This window comes from Armigeres subalbatus, chromosome 3, assembly GCF_024139115.2.
Source record: "Armigeres subalbatus isolate Guangzhou_Male chromosome 3, GZ_Asu_2, whole genome shotgun sequence".
NCBI classification, from domain to species: domain Eukaryota; kingdom Metazoa; phylum Arthropoda; class Insecta; order Diptera; family Culicidae; genus Armigeres; species Armigeres subalbatus.
This window is the reverse complement of record NC_085141.1, coordinates 309768070-309776404: the sequence shown is the minus strand read 5'-3', so window position 1 is coordinate 309776404 and position 8335 is coordinate 309768070. Positions and strand designations below refer to the sequence as shown.

The 8335-nt window shown below is 40.0% G+C and overlaps 1 pseudogene; it reads right to left on the bottom strand.

Annotated features, from left to right (window-relative positions):
• Positions 1-7962: 7962 nt before the first annotated feature.
• The window catches only part of LOC134222641 (protein king tubby 1-like), a 42775-nt pseudogene continuing 42402 nt past the window's right edge, over positions 7963-8335 (bottom strand).

The window sequence follows — 8335 nt, the reverse complement described above, 5'->3', positions numbered from 1 at the left end:
GTCGACCCTTATTGGCCAATTGTCACCGCTGATGATGGTACCTACATCATAGTTTTGCTTTGTATTGTTCTCAATACTATGGCTTTTCAATTTTAAACATTTGTAATTTCGACCTTTTGCCCTTTGACCTTTTGTACTTTCGACATTTTGTCCCTTCGACCTTTTGTCCTTCGACCTTTTGTCCATTCGACTTTTGTCCTTCGACATTTTGCCTTTCGACATTTTGCCTTTCGACCTTTTGTCATAGATTCCGGGGCACCGTGCGCGCAGCGGTTGCGGTGCTACCAATGGCGGATCGAATATCTCTCCAGCCATCTTCAAGAGATGCTGCGCCTAGCTGCTCTCCGTTAGAGTGCCACTTCCAGCTGCTGCGCTGATTCTTGGCTAGTCTACCGTCTTGTAGCCGCCCAGCAGTGCAGCGTCCGACTTCGACGCGTTTTGTACACCGTCGAGAGTTTTGAGCGCAAGCATATTGCAACGAGGTAGTGACATATTATTCGTTTGAGTGAAATACCTGAGCATGGTATGTTCTAAGTATTCTGCATATAAGTTTTTGAATTAATTTCTGGTATTTTACCTCTTATGCAGGGCTAAATCAAACCAATTTCTGTTATCGAGATCGTCGATCCTGTCAGAGACAAAGACACAGAGACAACTGTGTCAACACTTTCTCATAAATAATAAATAATTTAAATTATTTTAGTTAATTCCTAGGCAATTTATATCAAAATAGTTGAATCCTAATGTGTCGCATATACCTTTATATTGTCTTATCTGTTAAGATAACATCCTGCATCAAATCCATAATGCAATCCACATGAGTAGATAGAGGACAAAATAATTATCTTTCGTCACCTGGTATATTACTATATATTGGATACAGATGATTTGAGGATTATCCGCATCTATTATTTTAAAATATGTTCAACAGGTTTGCTCTATAATTCACAGCAATGGCAATGGCATTTTTTCACGAGACTTTCCAATAACTTCCATAAATTAGAATTTTTTTGGAGCTTAGGAAGTTTTGGTGCTTAATTTTTTTTTGCAATTAAGGTTTTGTCCCAATCTAAATCTAATTGTTTATCGATTTTTGACGTAGAACTACGTCTATCTTTTCTATATTGGGGATACTTTACGATTGCGAAAATCGGGACCGTCGCGAAAATATGATAGACTTTAAACTGTAATATCCGCCGTTTCTCGATTGATTTTCATTTTTTTACCTTTCGATCAAGGATGAGTCAACGCTTCTTTGTATTTGTTTGAAAATAGTTGAGTCAAGTACGAGACACTGAAGACGGCCTTACTGTTGAGGTGAAATATATCTTTCAAGATACAATTAAGTGGTAGAATTCAATGGGATTGTACAAACTCGTCTTAGACAAATTGAAAATACAGATTTTCAACTATTTATTATGATGAATGATAAAAGTTTAGAAATAGGTAAACCCCAATCACATACATGCATCACTAGCACAGACATCAAAATCAATCACTTACGGGTTTGGATCTAATCCTCAGTTTGAACAAGATTTCACGCAGAGACGCATCAAAGCGATCGCAGCGAAGCGGACACAGCATAACGGAGGCGCTGGTAACTTTTTCAACGGAAATGGTGGAGGTCCTCGTGTGTTGCTGCAGATCATTCAACCTCAAATAACCAGCATTTATATGAAGAAAGGGTTGACTACAAAAATAGCAGTGTTGCGATCCGTGCCGCCAGTGGCGATGCTTTTATTACATTACATTACAAATTGTGGTGTCAGTTAGTTGTGGAAAGGCGCATTGGGGAAAAATTTTCTTCTCAGGACTATCAGTTTCTGAACAGAAAAGTTTAATTACAAAGATGGACTGTTTCGGTGGATCGGCGTTTGGCGTGTAGTTGGTTTCTTTTAGTGATTCCATCCATTCAAATTTACGGGCTTAATTTATTGAATACAAGAAAACTGCTTTCCGGCGCGCGTGCCATTTTGATCGGGATTCTGCGAAGAGCGGATTAAACATTTATAATGCAGTAACTATATTGCCACCAACAAATTATATGTTTTTCTTAATAAGCATAAAATTAAAATGTCAATTTAAGAACGGTTTTTTTAGAACAGATCGTAAGTTTGAGATGGATTTTCAGTTATAATTTGTTGAAAAATGACGACAAAGATATACTTTTCGCCATTGTAGTAAATTGTTTTGAATCTCATGTGTTATAGTATGGCGTGATTAGCGTTAAAAATATTTGCCTTTCTTGTACATTTTTTTTGGATTTGACGAAATGCTTGTAAAAAGTGCAAAACATTTTTTTCACTTATGATGCGTTTTCCAACAGGACTTTCGCTAAAAAATGTAACGTGCCTTGTTGATTTGTTTCACGATAGAAAGTAATTTTTAAAATCTTTTATTTATTTTGGTGTATTTTCCCGAGGTTCGCTGAAGAATTTGCCAAGGCAGTGGCACCTTGGCAAATAATACTTTTCGAAGCCGAACTATTAGTTCGATAATGGCTGCGCGCGCCGATCAGCAGCTTTTTATCTAATTAGTAATTCCATTAACTTCATTAATCGTTACGAGTGCACATATTACATCCATATCCGGTCACAAAGGGCGGGGCTAACGGATTAATTTATTGAATACAAGAAAGCTACTTTCCGTCGCGCGAGCCATTTTGATCGGGACTCAAATAGCGGTTCGACATTTGACGCAGCGGAACGGACACAGCAGCACGAGAAGCCAGGGTAGCAGTGGCAGGCGTGAAAATTTATTACAAATGGTGGAGGCAGCGAAAAACCATGAGTGAGTGACAGTTTCAACGCAAGATGCCGACAAGCGTTTGAATACAGTTATTGAAAGGCGATTGGGAAAATAAAATTGTTTTTCTCAGGACCAATTTTATGGAAAGAAAGAGTTAATTTGAAAAGGGACTGATTCGGTGAAATCGGGTTTGTGGTAGCTTGGTTCTGTTAGTAATTCCATCCATTCAAATATATTGCATAATCTCCTCCGACGCGCTATTTACGGTTGAGTTTTGCACTTTGAAGAAAGATTATTTAGGATAGTCGGATCAACCTTTTTTGTATAAAATGGTGGCTCTTGTATAAAATCAATGAAGACGCCACCTCAGTGGACACTATTTACAGCAACGGTGAACGTCGCTCGTACAGACAGATGCCAAGAGATAATGTTTTGCAATATGAATAAACTTCGTCTTAAGTCAAATTTCTGTTGTTTCTCGCAACAATACGCATCGTGGGTAACCAACATCTCATAACCAAATTCAGAATCTTGCGAGAAAATTTCAGGATTTTAGAATTACTTGACAGACAAGCTGACTAATAGTGTTCCAGTATCTGTACTTGACTCGACCTGAGTCGAGTCAAGTACGAGACACTGAAGACGGCCTTACTGTTGAGGTCGAAAAGCATATCTGTCAAGATACAATTAAGGTGGAATTCAATGGATTGTATAACTCGTCTTATGACAGGTGAAAACATTCCACCAAAAAGCTCAAAATAATTTTCTTATTCTTAGAATTAGTCATTCCCCGAACGGTCCGTTGTCTGGGAACTCAATAAATGCTCGCGCGTAGAAAAGCAGCTTTATATCTAATAGATTCCATTAGCCCGCCCTTCATTAATCGTTGAGTGCACATTACATTTACACCCATATCAGATCACAAAGGTGGGGGCTAACGGACTTATTTTATTGAATACAAGAAAGCTGCTTTCGCGCGCGCGAGGCATTTTGAGTAGTGACAGTTGAACAATTTATTCCAAACGGTGGAATCTTAGCAAAAATTCTTGAAGTTCTCCTCACTTTGCTACGTACGCTTCCATCGCGGGCAAAACCAAACGTTTCAAATAAATATATTGGTTTGGTTTGACGCTACTATTGATTTTGCTTATTTCTTCTTTATTCCGGACATTTTGAGGATGGTGTTCTAGGGTTGTGATGACCTCCAATGAAAACCAGTCGAGTGGCTTCAGCGGCGATGAGGCCGATGAGTCATGTTAGTTCCATGGTGGAGACTCAAAGTCTTCTAACTGGAGCAACTATTCGACTTCTGATTCAGTTGATCTCCGAGCAGTTTGCTCAATGTTAATAAAAGACACAAATTATCATGGCATATACCATCACTTTCGAATGGCTACGTAGTCCACGTCACCTTCGCGTACAACCCGATTGGCTGCACCTTTGAGTTTTTAAAATGAAGATTTCTCGCTTAACTTTTCAAAAGGACCCGAAAAATATTTTCATGAATTAATATGAATAGGGCACCAGGACTGCGTTGTCTATTTCTCGCTGCAAAGAAATTAGAAAACAACAAGGCCAGTAAATGTCAAAATTCATGAAGATCGAAAGAGAAAGAGATGTTCTGTGCAGTGCCCTATAGCGCAATCAACAGAACAACATGAAAGCTTTTGATTGCAGTACTTTATTGCTGACACAATGGCCATCTTCTTCTGTACGATTTGGGCCATTCCTTCTGGGCAGGCGAAGATGCACACAGCTCGTTTCGTCCCACCTGGCAAAGGTTAGCAGTTGACCAGTTACCTTGACCTCGTACAGGTTGCTCTTCATCGGAGCGGTATCGATAATATTGCCATCTCTTCAGCACCGCTTTTCATTTAAGAACAGACTTCAAAGCCGCAGCTGCCAGCTTATTCACCGACAGCAAGTTATCGCGAAGATCTGCGGATGTACAGTACCTTCGCACATTCAACGCCGTGATTGCTGTAGCCATTTATCACGCCCTTTCCTTCGCCACCAGATCCGCTCCATCCTTGGCAACATTTATTATTACCTGGGACGACAGCTTTTCGACCGAATGGAAACACGTTTTCACGTTCGTTAAATGGCGGTCACTTGCGCCCGAATTCGGCTTGAAATGGATGACATCACCATTTGACGTGGAAGACTGGTCACGGTTGGCCACACTTATGGCACTTGCTTTTGAGTTTGACAGCACGCTTGTGACGCTAGGCCCGATAACACGCCAGCCTGCCGTGGACGGTCTGATTGACCAAATCCAAATTGAAGGCCTTTTCCTTAATATTCTCCAGTGCCGTTACGAGAGGGTCGTACGAGTCCGACAATCTTAGGAACAACTGGGACACGAGATCTCCGTCCTCCAGTTTCGCACCGGCCGTTTTTAGTTGCCTTACCAAAAAGTGCTCATTTATTCGTGGGCGTCCAAGCTGTTTCCGCAGGATAGAGGTGTGCTTCGCCGCGCCACGCTGATCTATGATTTTGCACGCCGATTCAAATGTATCAGAAGTCCATCGAATTTCCCGATTGATATTCCCCAAACTTCCAGTTGAAACATCGGATAATTTTTTGTGAATGTAACTTACCAAATTCCATTTCTTTGAAATTTGAAAATATTCCGTAAAAGTTAAGCCGAAAATTTTTCGCGGAATCCACTGCATTTTTATGAAATTATTGAAGTTGAAAAGTTGATTTTCTGAATAAATTTCCGTAAGAAAATTGGAAGAATTCTTCATGGAAATTCGTGGAGAATTAAGGGAATTCGAAAATTTTTCGAGTAAATTCAAGAATTTCCACGAAAATAAAAAAACGAATTATTTCTTCTGCAAATTCTAAAGAATTTTGTATAGAATTTTAAGTATTTTCCGCAGTCCGTATGGAATTTGTGAAGTATTTTCCGCAGTCGAGTATTTTCCATTGAATTTCAAAGAATTTCTGGACAAAATCTTATTCTTGAAGAAAAGGGCCGTTTGGCCGAAAGTCATTTGGCTGAAGACCACAAGGTCGAAAGTTGTATCGAATATGTGTTTCGCCGAGCAAACCAGGTCTAAAGTCAATGGGTCGAAACTTTATTTGGCAGAAATAGACAAACGGCCAGTATTGTTTGTCTAAACTGATATTTTTGCTGAAAAAACCATTTGTCCGAATAGGTCAAACGGGTCGACCTTTTGGCCATATGAAAAAGCATTTTCGGCAGTATGTCGCTTTCAGCCAAACTATTTTAGACCTAATCACTGTTTCGGTCAAACGTCCAGTTCAGCCAAATGGAATTCGGCTAAATGACAATCGACCAAGTGGGATTCGAACAAATGGCATTCGCCGAATGACTTTCAGTTAAACGACGGGAAGAACCATATGGCCGGAAGTTGTTTAGCCGAATATGTCATTTGGCCGAACAAACCATTAGACCGAAACTCGTCTGGCCAAAAATGTAATTCGGCCGAAATGGACAACTGTTCACTTGGGCAAAAAAAAGTCGTTTAGGCGTATAGGTCATTTGGCTTAAAATGCCGTTTGGCAGAAAAGACCAGAAAAGGCTGAAATGGACATATTTACTAACGGAAACGTCGTTCGACCGAACTGATCTTTTGACCGAAAAAGCCGTTTTGCAGGAAGAACCATTGTCATAACTTATTAGAAAGGACCATTTGACTGAAAACGTTTGGCCGAACGAGTCGACATATTTGGCCATATATTCGCAATCAGAACATTTCCGGCCGTAGACCAAATGAACATTTCGACCAAACGGCATTTCGATTCACATGACCTATTCGACCCAACGACCTGTTAAGGCAAACTTTTCGGCCAAATTACCAGTTCGGCCCATGCTGCTTTTGACTAAATCGGCCATTTCTCGTTCAATTTGCCAAATGACTTTCGGTCATAAGATTTTTCCTCTTTGAACAATTTCTCGTTGAATCTCCCGCACCTAAAATTTCCTTAAAATTAAAAAAAACCTGAAAGTCCAAAGAATTTCCCGGATCTTTAAAAAATCCTTGCAAATTCTGAACAACTTCTCGTTGAAGTCCATGTGAAAACTCGCAAGAATGGCGACCGAGAAAGAAGATGACCAAGAAGGAAGGCACACGAGTTGAGAAGGAGAAACTGAAGTCTTGAAGTGATGAGCATTCAAGTGAAGGCCTGTAAAGGACCGGACCGTAGCCATGCAAGTAAAACAAAAATTAAACTTAAACCACTGCGAGGTAGCTCAAATGCTGCTACAATAGTCGGTCAGTCAGAATAAAACTGATGTAAAGGCATCCTTAGAGGTCTCCAGTAGCCATGCGAGCAAAGGCGTAGGATTACCAATCTACGGAGATGGTGAGTTCGTTCTCGGTCCGTCTAGGATGTTTTCGTGTTAAACTTTTCGACGGTCTTCATTTCTCCAAATTCCAACAAAAGACATAATTCTACGTCAAACTGTTTGAACCATTAAGAAAGTTAATTCTTCTATAAAGGCAGTTGCAACCATAAACTAAGGTTATGAGTGTTATGTAATTCAGCAATGAAACATATCAAGTAACGTAGATTAGTTTCAAAACCATGCCAAATCATTAATGCAGAATATACAGATATACATACAAGGCAATTTTCACCAAAGGAATTTTGGTTGACGTCATGAAAAATTCTTTTGTAAAATATCTACCAAAGGCACTTATTTGAGTATATTCAAGATTTCAGATCTTAGAAACAAATAAATGAACATGTTATTCAATTCAATTCAATCACAGCAGATACTAATTGCATTCCGATTTCCAATTTCCAATATACAAACTTCAAAAATAGAAATAAATATTTTCATTTTTAATGTCGAAGCTCTTTACAGTTTCTTGCGTATTTTTCATTTTACAGCATTTTCTAGCTCGAACTACAATTCTTTGTTTTCCAAGCACTTCACTATTCTATTAACATACGCTAAATCGTACGTAGAAATCTTTGTTTTGTTCTCATTTTTCCAATTCGAGACATCGTCCTACTTACAATCCATAGCACTCTCAATCTAATCGATCTTAGTTACATCTATTCGCACTCAATTTAACATATTACTTAACTCCTCGAGTTCCGCGGCGTGCAGAAACAAATGCTTCCTAACAAAAAAAATGTACACCTTTTCAACCTTTTGTTACCTGATGAAGTTCGTTCCGGTATATTGGTTTCCATTTGCGAGCAGTATCCAATACGAAGTTCCAATCGAAAACCCTAAAACAGAAAACTAAGAACGCTGGTCCCCCTACTGCACGCCAGCTTCCCATCGAAGCTGCTCAGCGCTATCGCGAACGCCTGGAACGCACACAGCGGGTACCGGAAACCATCGTGAAGATGTCGTCCGACGTCCGGCCGAACTGCATCACATGATGTCCGGGTCGGAGTCGTGCACCAGCTGGAAGTTCTTGACCGAGGCTGCGTGACCCGGCCGTGAAAGTTGAGCACGTACGATTGCGTCTCGTCGTTCCAGATGGGCGTCTTGTTGTGCAGTTCAACGACATTGTCCATGTTCTGGCGGGTTGGGGAGGGAAAACATAGATGCACGATTAGTGAGGTGTTTGTAAATTAGTTACGATGTATGAATAGT